The 18,182-nt window shown below is 23.1% G+C and overlaps 5 non-coding genes across 5 annotated transcripts; 2 read left to right on the top strand and 3 right to left on the bottom strand.

Moving 5' to 3' along the window:
* Positions 1-4,666: 4,666 nt before the first annotated feature.
* Positions 4,667-4,739, top strand: Trnam-cau (transfer RNA methionine (anticodon CAU)). The gene has a single exon. It is a non-coding gene; the product is annotated as a tRNA-Met (tRNA).
* Positions 4,740-6,603: 1,864 nt separating this feature from the next.
* Trnam-cau (transfer RNA methionine (anticodon CAU)) lies at positions 6,604-6,676 on the bottom strand. Its single transcript has one exon. It is a non-coding gene; the product is annotated as a tRNA-Met (tRNA).
* Positions 6,677-10,290: 3,614 nt separating this feature from the next.
* Trnap-cgg (transfer RNA proline (anticodon CGG)) lies at positions 10,291-10,362 on the top strand. Its single transcript has one exon. It is a non-coding gene; the product is annotated as a tRNA-Pro (tRNA).
* A 1,222-nt stretch (positions 10,363-11,584) lies between these two features.
* Positions 11,585-11,656, bottom strand: Trnaq-uug (transfer RNA glutamine (anticodon UUG)). Its single transcript has one exon. It is a non-coding gene; the product is annotated as a tRNA-Gln (tRNA).
* A 3,694-nt stretch (positions 11,657-15,350) lies between these two features.
* Positions 15,351-15,423, bottom strand: Trnam-cau (transfer RNA methionine (anticodon CAU)). Its single transcript has one exon. It is a non-coding gene; the product is annotated as a tRNA-Met (tRNA).
* Between the last annotated feature and the right edge of the window lie 2,759 nt (positions 15,424-18,182).

The following is an 18,182-nucleotide window of genomic DNA, read 5'->3' as shown; positions in this document are numbered from 1 at the left end:
CTGTTAGTTTTACTTAACTGAGTTGGTAATTTACCAAAACACTAAAATAATAAGTTAAAATTGTACATAAGTACTGTGGTTAGAACGTAACTAAATTATTATTTTTATAATTTTGATTTAAAATGAATTTATATTTTAAACATTTCTAGAAAGCTTATTGATTTTTTATAGTAAGTAAGCTATTACATATTTTAATCAAACAATATTTTAATAATTTTGTACCATAAGCGTTTACATAGCTCATTAAAACAGTCAAAACTTTATTTTTCAAAAAAAAAAATTAAACTTACTACTGGTTATATGTTGCTGTAGTACTTTAAAAGTTATACCAGTTTAGTTATGCTTTACTAAAATAAACTTAATTTAAACAAATTATTCAAACTGTTTGAAAAGTTCAACTTCTTTATTGCTACTTAGTTTTAAATCAGTAGCTACTTCTGATTTTTCTAATAAAAACATCTAATTAGTTTAATAAAAAAAATTAATATAAGTTGGTAAATTTTCTTTCTGTAAAACACATGATTTAAAAACAATAAAACTATTTATCTTGTTCTCTTTAAAATTTTAATTCTATACAACTTTACTTAATTAAAACTTAATAAATTTACTATACATAAATGTTGTAATACCAAATAATTTCTAATGTAGCTTACATATTATTTTTAAGTACATACTTTAAAATATTTAAACACTTTTTGAACCGAAAAGTTTTGACCTTTAAATATGGCAAATGAGCTATTTTAGCACAAAGCTTTAAAATATAGATTAAAGCATCACTTCTAGATTTTCCTGTATTTAATTGTAAGCAATTTTTATTAAACTAAAGCAAAACTTGTTATTTAATAAAATTTCTTAATTATGCAACTTTGTTTTGTAACAATCGCAAATATTTACTCAAGGCAGTTCAAAATACATCAAATTGAGAAATTATTGTTTGCGCCTAAATTAGTTTAGATGTGAAATTTTTCACATTATAACTTTGTAACTAAATATATTTAGCTAGAAAAACTTAAATTTATACCTTTATTAAATAAGTTAACAAAATAGTTTGTGAATTTCTTGTCAATAAAAAGTTATTTATTAGGCAACAGTAAACACTTCAACACAAAAACAGTAAAGCTCATGATTAAAAATTTGCTGCAGCTAATTATTAAGTAGTTGAAAGTTCAAATGTTTTTATTTAATCAATTACAATCAAAATTTTGTTTACAAAAGTTTTCACTGTAATATAACTTAAAACGTAAATTATTCAAGTTTAATATTTGATTATGTTTATTAAAGTTAATTAAACTAAAAAAAATTGTTTTCATGAAAACTTGTATGTTTTGTACTGATCAAAAAATAACTTATAATTACTGAATAGAAATAAATTAAACTTTGTAAATCCCGGAAAACAATTTTTAATGTTGGTATTTTACATGTAATAAACACCTCTTACAGTGCTTTATATCTTTTATAAGTCCAACAAAGTTATTTTTTAAAATATTGTCATTTTTATTTTGTATACTTTATTTAATTTTAAATTTATTTATAATTAAAACATAACAATGATAAAGTTTTCTTTAATAAAAATTAATATTTTATCATACTGTATGTATGTTGTAAGTAATAAGTTTATCATTAAAAAAGTAGTAAAAATAAACTTCTACCAATCGAAAATATGATCATAAACTAAATAAAGTGTGAGAATTAATCAAAAACCGTTGTAAACATAATAAGATAAATTTCACTAAAAACTTTATAATAAAAGCATTTTGTTTCCGGCACTATTTGAATACACACTGTACTAAAAGTTCTAAATAGTTTGTCTGTCAAAAAATTTATCATTTTAAAAATAGCTTGTCTGCAAGAAGTGTTGTTTTATTATTGAAACACTTTTATCGTAACTAGGATGTACAAGCTTCATTAAATTATGAGTAGTTGCCAAGAAAGTTGGTCAACTAGTAACTTCATGTTTCTCATAAACAGCTCTTTAATGTTTAGTTGAGTCATCCTTTGGTGGATTTGTAAAATTTAATGGAATTTAATGAGCTTAAATTTAAATAAAAAGCAAACAGTTTGTAAATTAAATTTGGAACACTTCGAGTTTTGTTAGAAACCTTACATTCTTAATTTTATGATTTTTTTTACTTTAACAGTTGTAATTTGGGAACAACTCTATTCAGTTTAAGTTAGCTAACTATTAAAAAAAACTCAAAATGCTAATTAGAAATATAACATTTAGTTTTTTATTAAAGTCCTTATTAAAAATAAATTGTTCAATTTGATCAGGGGGATTTTTATTACGATATATTACGTATCGGCTTTGAATTAAATAACAATAAGATTGTTTAAAATCGAAGTTAAAACCCTTTTTTATACCAGCCTAACATTTAAAACTTTAGTTTGAAAATGTATATAACAAATGATTACTTGAACTAAAGTGAAACTTTGTTCTAACACTTATAATATATTTAACTTTAGAATAATTAGTTTTCCTTATAAATACAATTCTATCATTATGCAATTTAAATTACTTTAAATTAGTGTCTTGTCAACCAAGCATAATAAATTTCAACTTGTATTAACTATTTTCATTAGTAGTTAGGGGGATATACTTTATTGTCAAACTAACTCCGGTAATTTTTCTAAAGATTATTGAAATTTAATTTCTTGATTATGGTAATATTTTAACTAAAATTTTAATTTTCTGCTGCAAAAAGTGAAAAAAGTGTTATAAGATTAGCAGAGTATGCTTAAAAACTTAAATGATATATTGGAAACTTGTTTTTTATGTAAAAAAAAATTATATATTTCTTTCATTTTAAATTAACTCTGTTGTAATTTATTTTTGATATAAAAAACAAAATTTAAAAAACCAAACAAAGATGAAAATAAGATTATTTCTATATAAAAATTAACACTTAAACGGTTACTTAAAATATAAAACACAAAATATCTACAAGTAATACTTTTAAATAAATTTAATTGAACAAAAAAAATCTGGTTCAAAAACTACTTTAGTTTGATATAGTTATCATATACACTTAATGTTTTATTGAAAAATAACTTTATAATAATTATTAAGATTTATTTTCAAACTGTTTGATGTTTGACTTTTAAGTTGGTTAATAAAAAACAGCTGAAGACAGTGCACACAATTTTCAATTAAGTTTATAAAATTCACATCATATTTTCTTAACAAATATTACAGTAACCTCTCGCTTATTTACGCACATTGGGTCCACAGAAAAAGTGCGTAAAAATACGAGAGATCGTAAAGATATGAGAGGTACCAAATATAGTTACTACAATGGCTGTTTTTTGATACTGCTTCTAATAAAAAGCAGACTGGGGACTTTCCCATTTTTAACTGTAACTGGTGCTGGAGAGAATTACGAAGAATTAAAGGCAACGTGAAATAAATACTAATGCTTGCTATGCAAAGCAATTGTTACAGAAGAAGATTTTAAACTAAAAAACGTCAAATGAAAGTTAGTGATATGTTTACTAAAAAAACACAATTGAGATTCGTGTTATTTGTAACCTTTATATTTATAAAATATCACTGCTACTTTTTGCTAGGAAGTTTCATTAGATTTACTTTTTAAATGTTTATTCTTATATGGGGCAAGAGTGATGTATCATTTATTTGTGTTTTAAACTCTCATTATTTCATTGTTAAACACAGCCATATTTCTTTCAGAATTTAAATTTAATCTCCTATTGTTAACAAAATTTCTGATATACTTATTTACAACTAATTTTTTATCAACTAGTCAAGGAACATAAGTTTATAAAGTCTAAAGATATAAAGAGCTAATTTAGCATTTAAAAACATATTTTAAATTAAAAATATACAGTAAACCTAATTTGGGCTATATCACAAAAAGTTAAAATTTTTATTTTTTGATTTTTTAGAATTCAAAAATGCGTAACGTCACGAGTGCGTAAAGATGCGAGAGGTTACTGTAATTACAAAAACTGCTTATAAATTTCAATGTGTTTAATTTACGAGCATAAAGTTAATTTTATAGGCAAATTTATAAATTTTTCAAAAAACTTAAAACTTTAATGTCAATTATTTTCCTTATCTTAAGAACTATCTAAAATTTTTATTTTTATTTTAGAGAACGCACCTTTGTCTTTAATTAAAAAAAAATTGGTTTGGGGTTTAAATTATTTCATGGGGTCCCTCCAAAAACAAAGGTTTTTTTTTTATTATTATGGTACTAAAACCAAAAATAAATATTTTTTAAAAAATTTTTGCCCCTTAGTTTGCATGTTATTTAAACTGTTAGATGTTTATTTTATAAATAATGTTAATATCTTTTACGATTTGGCCTCAAAGCAAAATGATGCATATTACACTATCATTTGCCTTGGCCAAATTAGTTTAATTAACTTTGTTGTAATTCACGTTCTTATTAATTGTTTTTTTAACATGCTAATATATATATACATGTATGTATATATATATAATTTTCTTAATAATTTTTATATATTATAAATATATATATGCTAGGTTTTGCAAAGTTGCTGCAATCATTAAAAAGCTATCCATATAAAATTACCTATAAAAGCATTGCTGATAGACATTTAAACTCACCATGAACATGTTCTTATTGTTACGTCACTATCGCAACTACAATGAAATATATACGTAATAATCTGACCTTGAATGTGAGCCCCGTTGGCGCAGTAGGCAGCGCGTCAGTCTCATAATCTGAAGGTCGTGAGTTCGATCCTCACACGGGGCACGTTTTTATGACTAATTTAAATATATCAAACAGTATATTATAATTGCTGAATAACTATTTTGCTTAAGAATAATAAAATTAAACACGAGCATAAAGTTAATTTTATATATATATATATATATATATATATATATCATTGTACGTAGAACAGTGACGTAACAGTAAGAACTATTAATATAACAGTAAGAATTATGGTGAATTTCAATTTATACCAGTAGAGCTTAAATAGGTTAATTGTTATGGGTATTTTTTTATGGGTATAATAATTGCAGCAACTTTAAAAAAACCTACCTATAATTTTGTTTGCGTCGTACTTTTATCATAGGTATTTTCTAAAGTTAAACTTTGTAAACAAAATTAAGGTTGGAAAATTCATTTCATTTCTTTTACTTTAATCTGAAATAATATAATAAGTCAAATATTTTGAAAAATATTATTATTTTACCCTATGTTTTGCTAGATTAGAAGTTTTAATTAATTTTGAAGTATAATTGCTTTACAACTAAAAGTATTGATTTTTTACTTTAATTGTATATAAAGTTTAAATACGACTTAAGTTATAAAGTTATTTACATCTTTAAACTGGTTCATTTGAAAACTTTGGTCAAAGATAAAATTTAAATTAGTTTTATAAATTTATTAAATTCAATACAAATTAACAAATTAAAAAACTATTAAACTTTTCGGTAAACTTTTGCATAATTTCTGCAATCACTAAATTCATAATTAGTTACCCGTTAAAAGATCGAACCCACTTTGAATTTAGTTTGTTTTAGTCAGACCTAGGCTTATACATAAACATATTTCAAAATAAAACTTAAAAGAATTTTTTTTACAAATATAAAACTTATATTGCTCAGACGCAACAAAAACATAAAAAAATATTCATATATTAAACTTAAACTAAAGTGAAACTTTACTCTAACATTTATAAAACATTTAATTTTAGACTAATTAGATTTCAATTTTATTGTTACAGAACTTAAATAACTTTAGATAAGTGTCTTGTCAACTAAGCATAATAAACTTCAACTTATATAAACTATTTTCATTAGTATTTAGCTAGTTATACTTTATTGTCAAACTAACTCCGGTAATTTTTCTAAAAATTATTGAAAAAATAATTTTTTGATTTTGGTAGTATTTTAACTTATGTTTTAATTGTCTGCATGGTTGACTGCAAAAAGCGTAAAAAGTGTTATAAGATTAAAAAAAAATAGCAGAATTTGCTTAAAAACTTAGATGTTATATTGGATATTTTTTTCTTTAAGTAAAAAAAAGTTGTATTATTGCTTTTATTTTAATCTCCTTTCTTGTGATTTTTTTAATATAAAATACAAAAATTAAAAACCAAACAAAGATAATAATAATAAGATTATTTCCATATCAAAATCAACACTTAAACAGTTACTTAAAATATCAAACACAAAATATATACTTGTATTGCTCCTAAATAATTTTAGTTGAACAAATTAAAAAATAAATTGATTCAAGAACTACTTTAGTTTCAAATTGTTATTATATAAACTTAACGTTTTATTGTTAATTATAAAGATATTTTTTGAAACTGTATGATATTTGACTTTAAAGTTGGTTTATAAACAAAATCAGCTAATGACAATTCATAAAAATTTTCAATTAAATATATAAAATGCACTCATCACACTTTATTAACATATATTCAGTACAAAAACTGCTTATAATTTTTCAATGAATTTAATATTATCCATGTTAGAATAATTTTATTCAGCATAATCAATGTTTATTTTAATCGTAGTATATTGTTTAATATATAAAACAAGTATAACAAAATAATAATTTATGTTAAATTTTAGTTCTCGAATATAAATAAGGAAAAAAAACGTGCCCCGTGTGAGGATCGAACTCACGACCTTCAGATTATGAGACTGACGCGCTGCCTACTGCGCCAACGGGGCTCACATCTAACATCACATAATAACGTATATATATATATATATATATATATATATATATATATATATATATATATATATGTATATATATATGATTGTAATTGCAATAGTGACGTAACAAAAAGAACATGTTTATTTTTAATTTCAATTTCTACCAGCAGAGCTTTTATATGTTATTTACCAGGGGCGTAGCGTAGGCAGGGACACTGGCGCATGCGTGCCACCAAAAAAAAAAAGAAAAATGTAAAAAAAAGAATGTAATATCTTTATCCTTTATAGCTTATTTTTTCTGCTTAACTTGCCTTTTTTCAACTATGTTTATCTAGTATTCAAAAAATTTAACGAAATTTTGAATACCAATTAGTGACAAGTTAGGAAAGTATATGTTATTACTCAATATACTGATTCGGTGCGTAATTGCAAATGTGCACCGATGTTGATGAAAAACTACATAAGGAAAAATTTTATAAGATTATTAACTTCATAAGAATTTATACTCAAAAAGCACGCAATCAATATAGCGCACCGCTGTAGTATAACCTTATGGCAGATTATTTTTCTAAAAAAAGTTTACAAAAATACGTCACGCTTAAAGAAAAATTAAACAATTTTACAATTTATTTTTATGCTACATTGTTAAGACTGCTGCTAGTTTTCTAAACTTTATTTTTGTAAACATACAAGAAAAAGCATGTCGGCCTATAAGAAATAAACTTTGTTTGTGATTTTCATTTTAAACAAATACAATCAAATGAATCAAATTTAAAAAGTATACTTTTAACTATTTTACAAAGTTTAAATAAAGTGTAATAACAGTTATAAAGTTGTTTAATTTTAACTTCTTTGTAACTTTATTAAAATTATGTGCAATGAGGTGTTGTTATCACTGTTGTATTGTATATTAAAGAAATTGATATTTTTTTCGTAAATAAAATAGATACTTTCGTTATATTGAATATATTAGTTTTTAAAGATATAGAGTTTACTGTAAGTAATAAAAACAATTTATATTTAGTAAGTTTATATTTTTGCAAGTATAAGTAATTCTAACGAAGTTTGTACTTTTATTTAATTGTTTAATTTTGTAATATATAAATATTTTTTAAAACAGTTAACGAAATTATTTTACTTAATAAATTTATTTTAATTACATTACTTATAAAAAGTTTTTTTATAGCTAATTACATAAGTTTTAATTTAGAGGATTTTTTGAGAAAAAAATTTGCGCACCCCCTGACCAAAATACCACGCTACGCCACTGTTATTTACTAAGGGTAACTTTGTTATATGTTACGGTTTTAAGAAAAAAATAAAAAAGATCTCAACTACTAGAGGAGGTCACTAACGAGGTCTTTGACCGAAACTTAGTTTGTAAAATAAATTCTTGAAAGATTAAATTCATGGGTAACTTTATTGTAGGTATAATAATCGCAGAAACTTTTAAAAACCTACCTATAATTTTGTGTACGTCGTATTTTTGTTATAGGTAGTTTTTAAAGTTAAAATTTTCTATACAAAACAAAGGTTGACAAATTCTTTTCTTTGATTTTTATCATAAAATTTTCATTAAGTTAAATATTTTGAAAAATATTAGTATTATTACTTATGTTATGCCATATTAAAATATTAACTTTCAAATATATTTACTCTACAACTAAAAGTATTGAGTTTTTACTTTAACTGTAATTAAAAGCTTAAATACAACTTAAATTATAAAGTAATATAGCTTTCAAACTCATTCATTTAAAAATTTGTTTCATATATAAAAATCATAAAAGTTTTATTTAAATTATGGAATTAAGTAATAATTAACAATTAAATTTAAAGAAAAATGGTAAATTTTTGAAAATAATCTGCTATCACAATACTCATAACAAATTACCCATTAAAAGATCGAACAAATTTTGAATTTAGTTTGTTTTAGTCACATCTAGACTTATAGATAAACATATTTCAAAATACAACTTCAAGGAAAGTTTAAGTTTTTAAAAATAAAAACTTATATTGCTCAGATTTAAAAAAAAAATTTTATAACACTAAATAAGATTATGAAAAATTTAAACTAACACATTACTTTAGTTTTATTATTATCAAGTTGGTTACACTGACACTAAGTTTTTGGACTACTTATATTCACTTTTAATTGTTTAGAATTTTTGTTTGGCATTTTATATGCTTATGTTGTATACCTAAAAGTTCAAAACTGTTGTTAAACTATTTGTCTAAAGTTTAATGAACAAATTTCTAAGATAAAATAAAGTATTTAAAAGTAAAAAAATTAATTTTTTTACCACACTAAAATACTCGTCTTGTGCGATAAACAACTTTGTAATGTTTCAATATAAATAATTATCTAATTATTATGTGTGGACTTTAATTTTTGACACTAAATGTTTAAAAACACATGACTTAGCTTTAACTAAGTATAAACTTTAATAAAACACTACTATAAAATGTTTGTAATGTTTTTTATTTGTTTTTTATTTCATACTACTAAATAGCTATTAGAAACGTTCATTATTAGTAAAATAATTATAAAAATATTTTTGATAACAAGTTATAAGTCTTTAGATTAAGTTCGAAAAACCCTTTGGTAATGTTTTTATGCATAAATAATAAATTAAAGTATTTTATAAGAAATTTCAAAAGCTTTAATTGCTAAGAGCTTTATTTTTTAATAAAATAGTTTTGATAGTTTTTATATTTTATTAAAATTGGTGAGCAAGTATAAATATCATACGACTGTTTTAATATACATTGTTTTAAAATCATTGTCTGAATAAATAAACATTAACTATTTTCATTATGCCTTCATCTAGGAATTTTTAAATTTTTGATGTAATTAAATTTAACCTTTGGAGCGGATAAAATATTTCATTTTTACTTACTAACTAGTTTTTAATTAATTATCAAGTTTTGATGATTTTATTAATTTTAAAAGTCTTTTTAGTAAAATTTAAAATAACTTTTTAGATTTCTTTATTTATGTGCTTATAAAATGAACGTATTTTGTTTGAAAAGTTCGTAACAACCGTACTCTAAATATTTTACATACATTAGTAATACTGAATTATATAAACATAGTTATGTAAACATACTTTGGTATGCTCACTTTTTAATTAAGTTTTTATTAATTTAAAGTAAAGTGTTTTTATTATTTTCATATTTAAAATAAAGTTATCTTTGTTTACATTAATTTTTTATAATTTTATTTGTTTTTGTCGTTGTAACTATTAAATTAAAATTAAAAAGTTTTATCATTTGGTTACACTGTTTGATTTTTTTTTTAAATAATTTTTTGATATTTGTTTATGAAAAAACAAGTTTATAATTCATAGAATTATAAACCTTGTTAAATTAAAATAAAAGCTGTTTTAGTTATATACACAAAAGCTACTTGTCAGTTTAGCTAAAAAAAACCTTTTTTTTCAGTTACACTTAATTAAAGTTTAAAAGAATGATTAAAAAATCTAGCTATTGCAGATGGCTACTTACATGGTTAAAAAGTTTTTTATTACAAGCAGAAATTTCACTAAGCTCAAATGCAATCACTTTCTCTCATCTTAACATAAAACGTTTTGCACTTTATATACTGCAAGCAATCCATAGTGATGTGTGGCCTGTTGGTCTAGGGGTATGATTCGCGCTTCGGGTGCGCGAGGTCCCGGGTTCAATTCCCGGACAGGCCCGCCCTTTTTTAAGCTTTTTATGTACTACTAATTAAAAACAATTGTACTTAAAGATGACGTGCTTTATCCATTTTAGCAACACTAAATAAATTTCATGCCATATAAAAAACACCTAAAATAGTGATTGTTTACTAGTACTTAGTAGTTACTTGTCATTTAATTTTACTTGGAACAAAAATTTTAGTGTTAGAAAAAAAAAGTAGTAATATTAGCAATCTAAAACAAAATGCCAAAACGAAAATTATACCTTCCTTAATGAAATATGTTTATTGGTTATATGCAGTAGAATAAAACTTAAAACAAATCTAATAACGCCTATAAAGGTAAGTTTGATACAGCTCATTTAAATATGTATATATATGTATATATTTATATATTGGTAGTTTTTTTTTAAAGTTTTGGTCAATCAAAAGTTTCGGTTATTTACAAAAACGTTAGGTTCTAAATTTCTGCATGTTTTACTAAACTAAAGCTTTACTGAGGAATATATGAGATAGAAATATATCATATACGAAACATCTCCATAAAATTGTTATTTATTATACAGTTAGTCAAGTATTTGTATATACATATATATATATTTGTATAAATAATAAAGTTACTAACGAGTTAGCCTCACTATATAAACTAGTAGAACAGTTGTGTTTATACCTATTAGTTTTTTATAAAATATATACTGTCAACTAAAACATTTATAGAAAGCATTTCTTATTCACAATTACTTAACAAAAAGAAGGTTATTTAGTAAAAATAAAGATAAATTATTTAGTAAAAAGTTCAATCAAACATCCAATATAAATTTTTGTTTCACAATAGGGTAATCTGTTAATAAAAAGTATACTCTTTAAAATCAATTTAGTTAAGTGCAATTTTAAATAAATAAATCTAAGAAAATTACACTTCATTATTAAAAACAGTTTAAACTTAACTAATTCATAATATTTGCAGAAATTGGTACCACAACATTATATTTTTAGAAATTTGTTTTGATTAACTTGTTTTTAAGTTTTAGCATATTGTACAAAAGTTTTATGCCTTAGCTTTGTTTTCGAATAAATGATAATAATAGTAACAAAATTTAATTTAACAATTTCAATGTAAAGCTTTATACTGAAAGCTAAACACTTAATTTTATACCTGAAAATTGTATAATCTATACTCAAAACTGTAAAGTTATGCCATACTATAAAAGACTACTATATCAAACTTGCATTTAAAACAAAGGTCCCGCCGAGACTTGAACTCGGATTACTGGATTCAAAGTCCAGTGTGATAACCATTACACCACGGGACCACTTGGCTAATAAAATACAACAGCGTTTATAAATTAAAGCAGTTTCGACGTGCGGTGCTTTCTGCTGAAGCGTTACGAAACTGTTTGTAAACGCTCAGTTCTTGTAAACTACCCAGCTGCTAAATAAGTATTTTAGGAGAGAAATAAATATGTGTTTAATTTGAAAGTAATATTGAAACTTATCACAAAAGTTTCTTTTGTACAAACGTTTGTTAATTTCAAACGTTTACATATTCAACTTTTTACACTAATTCAATCATGTTACTTGGTAAAAGCAAAATTTAAAAGAAGTTAGGTTTAATAAACGACAAGTTTTTACAGAAATGAAAAAAAAAACCTTTAATAATTGTTATAGAGTATTTCTAAATTATAAGTTTGTACTGGGTTTCATAATTTTTATGAATCAATAAGTTAAATTTTAACTAAAATATAAATTAACAATATTTTTAATTTAAATTTTTTGTTTTTAGAGTTTAAAAGTGCAGAATTACTGATAATTTAAAGGATTAGTTTAAAATAGTTTTTGCAGAGTATTAAAAATTAAAAAATATTTAATTTTCTTAACTTAACAAATAATTGTATAAAAACTTTTTGGCATATTTCAACAAACTTATACTTCCACTTTTTATAACTATTCCACAGTATAGTTTAAAAAGTAAATGTATTTGCTCATCTTTTTATTTTATATGAGCTTTACATCAAATAAGCATCCAATGAAAATCAATTAATTATTAAAATTATTAAAAAACTTATTCAAATTATTTAGAAAAAGTAATCAAACTATTTAACAAAACTAAACTTAAGCTTATCAATTAAATAAATTAAAAAAGTAGAAAAAATGACTAATAAAAAGTAATTTATTTACTTTTTTTTTATCATATTTAGAAATTTTATTTATACTAAAAAAAAAGTCATTTAAATTAAAATACTTAGTTGCAGTCATTTCCTAATTATGTACAAAAATATTATGAATTTTAAGATAAATATAGCTGTAATTTACTTAAAAAAAGTATAATTTAAAATAATGACTGGCAAAAATTTTTTAGTAGAAACTTATAAATAAGTACGATTGCAAAAATAATTAAATAGATTAAAGGCTGCAATTAAATTTATTTAAAATGTTTAGTAATTTTTCTTGCTTAAACGATTATACAACTATATATTCAAAAAGATTATTTTATTCACAAATAAACTACATAAGATTAAACTTCTTTTTACAAATTACTAGACTTAATTTTGACAGACATTAACACAGTGCTTAATTATTGTTATACATGAAAACTAAATCATATACTTCTAAAAAGTATTTTAAAAAACTCTATGCTGTTTTTTTACTTAAAAAATTTTATACTTTATTGTATTTTACTTCATAAAACTTACTTTATAGTAGTAGTTAAGTAGACTGAATAGAAACATGAATCAAATTTCTCATTTTATTTCATTCTTATTAGAAAACAGTTTTAAAAATGTAAATAAGTGCAAGTAATGTAGTAACCAAGTGCTAATTAGACTGTAACTAGTGTTTTAAATTGCTTTTCAAAGCTTCAAAGTTATATTTACTTTGAAAAAAACATTTAATTTAAGATAACGAAAAGAGAAAGTCCATATTTTATCAATTAAGCTAATTAAGTCTCGTTTTTTTTGCTTTTAAGTAATAGTGCAAGATAAAACTGTAAATATAACCGCAGCAACGTACTGCATATATTTTAGACGGGAACGGGTTAAAATTGCACGAAAACAAAATTGCACGAGGGGACTAAATTGCACGAAGACAAATTTGCACGGAGGGTCAATTTTGCATGAGTGACAGTTTTTCACGTAGGGTCATTTTGCACGAGAGTAAAAAAAAAACTAAAAAAAAAGTTATTAAAAAAATCAGAATTAAAAAACTAAAAAATAAATTAGTAGAAACAAAAAACAGGAGAAAAAAAGTTATCTACCGAGGGTAAGGGTTAGGGGTAACAATGATAGTTTAAATTAATCTAATATAAATTACTATTAGAGAAAAAGAACAAGAAAAATAAACAAAAATTAATCTAATATAAAAAAAAATCTATCGACCGAGGGTAAGGGTTAGGGGTAATAGTGATAGCAAAACTAAAATAAAAAACAAATAACAACTAACATAAAATATAAACAAAAACATGATTAATAAATGATAAAAAGAAAAAAATAAGTTACCGACTGAGGGTAAGGGTTAGTGGTAACAGTAATAGTAAAAATAGAAAAAAAAAATCAAAAATTATTTTAAACAGTTAAAAAAAAAATTCAACCAGTACAAAAATGTCTTCGTGTAAAATTAACCCTCCAAGCAAAAGTGTCTTTGTGCAAAAGTGACCCCTTGTGCAAAAATGTCTTAATGCAATATTATCTTCGTGCAATTTTGACTCCTTGTGCAAAAGTATCTTTGTACAATTTTATATGCTATTGCAAATTTGACACCTACCCATTTTAGACAGTTGACTTTTAAACAAGAGTTAAATTTTTTTTCTGGCTATACTTTTTTTTTAAGTGTTCTAGTTTAGTGATTAAACGAATTTTACTTGTAAATTTCATTTTTGCTCAACTGACGATGAATAATGTAAACTAACTTCAAGAAAGTTTTATTTAATTAATTTATGTTATTATTAGTTTTTATAAAGAAAAAATTTAACCCTTACAACTTTTGTCAATTGACTTAATTTAAAGAAAGACCTAATAAGGGCATCCAAATTTAACAATAAATGTATATAAAAACAGTAATAGTAACACATTTTGCTTTAAAATATAAATTTAAAGTATTAAAATTATTCTACAAAATAAAAATATTTACAATTAAAAAAAAACACTAATGCTATGCTATCATAATATTTACTTTATTGAAACCTAATGGACCAACTAGTCACTTGTTAATATAAACTTTTATAAAGTATAATTCACAAGAGCTGTTTGTACAAAATTTAAAATTTAAGAATTCGGAAAATTTTAGTTTTATATAACTTTTAAAACAGCGCAACTGTATGGAAACAAAAAATAACTCTAGAATTTTTTCTTAGTTTTACGTTTAAAGAATAGTAATGTAAAGTAAAAAAAAGTTTTATTTAAAAAAAGGATTAAGTAGAGTATACTATTATTATTAAGAGCAGATTAGTTTAATAACAAATAGTTTTAAAAGTTAAAGTTATTATAAGGTTAAAATATACTAGTGGTTGAAACACATTTTATTTAGAATATTTTTAGCTATTTTACTTTTTAAAAAATATTATGTAACAATTATATTAATTAGTCAGAAACCGTTTTTTGATAAGCAAAAATTGTTTTATACCTGTAATTAAACTGATTAAAGATTCTATAAAACTTTTAATTTTAAAAAACTGTATGTTACAAGCAAAATGTGTTCATTAAATTAATTCTAATTCTGTTTTGTTATGTCCAGTTTTAAGTCTGTGTTTTATTATTTTTATGTTGGTTTTTAAGAGCATATAAACAACAAAATTATCGAGTGAAGTTATACCAAATATAACTTATCATCCAGCATGGTTTCAAATTTACTCATTTTTAATGATTCTAGAACTAATACATTTTTAGCGTTAAATTGAAAAAACGGGGCAATTATAAGTCAGTAAAATTTCTAGGTTTCACAAAAACGATAATTAATTTTTTATTTTTACTGTATTGAATAGAATATTTAAACGTCAAAAAATCAACAAAACCATGCCCCGTGTGAGGATCGAACTCACGACCTTCAGATTATGAGACTGACGCGCTGCCTACTGCGCCAACGGGGCTCATGCTCTTGCACACACATATATATTTATAAACCAGCGCGTTTTACGATTGTGACGTAATAAACACGATATGAAGCAGTAATGCAGTAAACAAAATTTACAAACACGTTTAATTTATCACATTAAAGGAATTTGCTTAAGGGGTCAGTCTTTTTATGGGTATCCTTTTAAAAATTTGCACAAATTTATATCGATGTGACGTATTTTTAAACTTTTTTGTATAAGTAAAAAAACTTTTTACGTAAATTTTTTCATAGAATTCTTTTGTTTCTTAAAACTTTAATAGATTTAAAAACGAGCGTGAACTTAGCTTGAGAGCGTTTATCAGGAATTTTATAAAAATGTCCAAAGTTAAGACCCAATTATTTTCCTTATCTTAATAGCTAATTAAAACCTTTTTTTTTTTATTCTAGAGAACGGTCCTTTGTCTTTAATTAAAAAAAATCCATTGAATTGAGGTTTGACTTTTTAAGTGGGGCCTATTTTAAAATTTTGTATATTTTCTAATTTTTTATTTATACAACCTTTTCTCCAAAAAAACTAATTTTTTTTCAAATTCTTTTTTAATATACTTATTAAAATGAGTTTAATGATGTTGTAATTCTTTTTTTCAATTTGTTTTTTATACCATAAGCCTGAATAAACTTTTTCAGAAAAATTCCAATTTTGCACGATTTTCGTTTATCAGATATACAACCTTTTTTGCAAAAATTAAATATTTTTTAATAAATTTAATTTTTAACAGATTTGTATAGTTATGTTTTATGATGTTGTTATATATTTTTTCTCAGTTTATTATTGCTTTTAAAATATACCATACAAGTTTTACCTAAATTCTTAGCAATGCTGTTTGAGGGATTTCTTGCTCATAAAAGTATACCCATAAAAAGACTAAACACAGCTTGAAATTTTTATATGGGCATCCTTTTGAATTCGATCTAAAATATCTAATTTTTTACTTTTATTTTATTCGTATATCTTTAAAAACTTGTTAAAACTTTTATAGATATTAAATTTAAAAAGGATATCCATGAAAAGACTAACACATCTCTTAAACTTTTGATGGGTATCCTTTTTAATTTGATGTAAATATATAATTTTAAACTTATTTTACCTGCATAACTTCAAAAACTTCATAAACTGTTATATATGTTAAACTTCTAAAGGGTACCCATAAAAAGACTAAACACAGTTTTTAAACTTTTTATGGGTATCCTTCAACTTGCCTGGTAACAATTTTTCCGAAATATAGTTAAATGCTGAGCTTAAACAAATTCTACAACTAGAGTTTTATTAAAGTAACTTTGTTTATGCAAATTATTGTTTTTTACTTAAAAACTATTTCTTGTTAATATACCCAAGAAAATTTAAATGTAAAAAAGACACCAACTTTTATAAAAAGTATTATGTGCTTTCCTTAAAATTGTTTTTTTGCACTAATTTCAATAAACAGTAAAATTTTACAAAAACTAGTGGTAAAAAATGATTCAAATAATTTGATCAAAAACAACTTAGTTAGCTTTAGCATGTTATGTAAACTAAATTTACAAAAATGTCTTATAATAGATTGAGTAAACAAATTAACAAAAATAGCTTTACTTTTTCTGTAAGGTAAATTGAATAATTCTTTTGCTTGTTAAACTTTTATTATAATAAACAAATTTGTAAATTGAGCCTTCAGCTTTTTGCAATCAATGTTGCCATTTCCTTTTATAATTTAATTTATGAAATCATATATATGATTTATCTTACCAATAAATTTAACAATTTATATTTTTTTTATTCTACTCTAAAATATTCATTCGTATTTGCAACAATCCTTTGTTTTTAACCTTTTTATATGAAGTTTATGTTTTAAGTTGATTAATCTCTAGAACTTTTTTCTTTCATCATTAAATGCCTCTATTAATATTTTATTTGTTAACAACTCTTTGCTATTGTGATACTTTAGCAAAAAATAAAACATTGAAGTATATCATTATAACTTTTGTTTTGGTACATATTTATACTTATTTGCGAGTTTCTCTTTGGGTTGTTTATGAATACACATTAGTTTTGACTTCACGTAAAAATATTAGTTCGATATTTCAAATAATTTATATACAGTTGCTTTAAAAAACCACAGTTTTTTTATGTTTAAAACTTGTAAATAAACTTAACACGATAAATTTTTGAATTAAATTAGTCAACTTTAAACTCACAACATATAACTTTAAGTTTACTGTAAAAAAATGTTTCACTGTAAGCTTGATTCCTATGAGTTGAATTGAAAGTAAAAGTGTTTAAATTTAATTTCAACCGCGTCTGATAAGAAATTGTTAAATTGACTTTAAAAATTATTTTAAGTAGTTACTTTCGAAAAAAAAAAGAAGCTTAAAGTTAGAATACATATTGCTCAACGATAAGAAAACAACGCTATAAAAGTATATATTAATATAGTACAATCGCAGTGTTTTAGACTTTTGTAAAAAAAAATTGTGTTTTATAGCAAACAACTAATTTAAAATCATGTAGAATAAGACAGTTTAAAAGCATTTTAGTAAACATGTCCCGGACCAGACATTAAACTGTATCCGTGGAGTGTGATTCGACAACCGAAGGGTTTTTAGTACACCTGGTTCTATGAAAAAAAAAATTGATCTTTTTTTTTAATGTTCAATAAACAATGCATACTTTAATATACTCTGCATAAAATATAAAATAAAAACAGTAAGTTGTGCAGCCAACATTCGTGACGTCAGTTCGAAACACCCTGGATT

This window comes from Thalia democratica, chromosome 2 (assembly GCF_965202585.1).
Source record: "Thalia democratica chromosome 2, ktThaDemo2.hap1.1, whole genome shotgun sequence".
In the NCBI taxonomy this organism is placed as follows: domain Eukaryota; kingdom Metazoa; phylum Chordata; class Thaliacea; order Salpida; family Salpidae; genus Thalia; species Thalia democratica.
Note: the sequence above shows the minus strand (reverse complement) of the source record. Positions and strands in the feature narration are given on the sequence as shown.